The sequence below is a fragment of the Crocuta crocuta genome, unplaced genomic scaffold (genome assembly GCF_008692635.1).
Source record: "Crocuta crocuta isolate KB4526 unplaced genomic scaffold, BGI_CrCroc_1.0 scaffold61, whole genome shotgun sequence".
In the NCBI taxonomy this organism is placed as follows: domain Eukaryota; kingdom Metazoa; phylum Chordata; class Mammalia; order Carnivora; family Hyaenidae; genus Crocuta; species Crocuta crocuta.
The window spans coordinates 7,574,991-7,576,342 of NW_027528369.1; the positions used below are offsets into that span (position 1 = coordinate 7,574,991).

At 58.9% G+C, this 1,352-nt stretch overlaps 1 protein-coding gene and 1 long non-coding RNA gene across 2 annotated transcripts in view; one reads left to right on the forward strand and one right to left on the reverse strand.

Moving 5' to 3' along the window:
* WFDC1 (WAP four-disulfide core domain 1) overlaps positions 1-1,352 on the forward strand; it is a 22,349-nt gene that overhangs the window by 1,053 nt on the left and 19,944 nt on the right. The gene's annotated exons all lie outside the window — the stretch shown is intronic.
* The window catches only part of LOC144223366 (uncharacterized), a 3,099-nt gene continuing 1,766 nt past the window's right edge, over positions 20-1,352 (reverse strand). Inside the window, exons 2-3 of the long non-coding RNA XR_013332673.1 lie at positions 630-942; positions 20-296 (exon numbers count right to left, since the gene is read on the reverse strand). This is a non-coding gene — a long non-coding RNA (uncharacterized LOC144223366). The remainder of the gene's footprint in view (positions 297-629; positions 943-1,352) is intronic.

The following is a 1,352-nucleotide window of genomic DNA, read 5'->3' on the forward strand; positions in this document are numbered from 1 at the left end:
AGCTAGTTAGGCATTCCGGCAGTTATTTACTCATTCAGCAAACATTCAGTGGAAACCACTCTGGGTGTGGGTACGACATGGAGACAGCAGCTCGCACCCTCGAGGGCGACGTGGCCGGGTGGGGGGAGGGGGCGGTCGGGTGACGCGTGCTGGCCGCACGAGGTGTGCAACACCGCAGGTGGCGGGAAGGGTGCGCCTCGGAGCCAGCTGCCTGCGTTTGAATGCAGCCTCTGCTGCTCACCAGCTGTGTGACCTCAGGCAAGTCGTTTGACGTCTCTGAGCACCAGCTGTCTCCTCTGGGAAGGAAAGAGTGTTAGAGGGATGCAGCCCTTTCGACAGCTGGGTTTGCTCAGCCCTGTTTACCAGGCGCTCCTCCAGGCTGTGGGCACACGGCCCGTGGGTCTCTGCTTCGGGGAGTTCGTGGTTTCGTGAGCGGGTAAGTGAGAAGTAAGGAAAATGCGGTGCGTTTGGTAACAAGCGCCGAGGAGAGAAATGAGGCAGGAAGGGGACTGGGGGAGAGACTGGGGGTGGAGGGCGTAATCCTAGTGCCCCCCCTTTCTGGCAGAGGGGGACAGGGGCCTGAAGGGGTCAAGGGGCAGCCCTGGCTCTCTGGGGACTAAATGACTCACCTTCACATAGCGAGCGCTCAGTGCCTCTCCGTGACTTCATTAAATCGCTGTGGAACTGGGCGGTGCTTGCCTCCCCGGTGGAGTGCAGGGTCCTCGAGGTGAGGCCTGAATTTGTCTCCCTCGGTGCAGTGTTCCTGGTGACTGGCCGGTGTCTTCCATTTTGTCGGCACTTGCGAATAAGTTCCGGGCAAATGCAGTGGAAGCACAGAAGGATGTGTTCAGCTCTGCTCCAGAAGAGCCAGGGAGGGGCTTCCAGGGTTGGGGGCACTCAGCGTTGGGCTCCGAAGGATGAATAGGAGTTGGCCAGGCAGCTCTGTGGGAAAGGGGAATGTTTAATGACTCCTGCCATGGTGAGATGCTTGAACAGGTCATAGGAGACCGAGTCATCACGGAAGGCTTCCTGGAGGAGGGAAGATGCCAGCCAGATCTTGAAGAACTATTAAGAATTAGGAGGAGTAAGGACATTCCTGGTGTGGGCAGAGTGTGAGGCAAAAACCGTGTATCTGGGAGCCCCCGAGGGGCAGTCCTTACTACAGGAGAGGGTTTGTGCAAGGAGGGGGTGACTCCTCAGGTTTGACACCTCCTTGCTCTTTGCTGGCCCAACAGGGTGATGCACGTATCATCGGGTCCGATCTCCACTTTGTCCCAGACCGTCGTGGGGACAGGATCTGCGACCTCACCTGGAGGAAGGGGGAGGCTGGGAGGCTGGGGACGATGGGCACG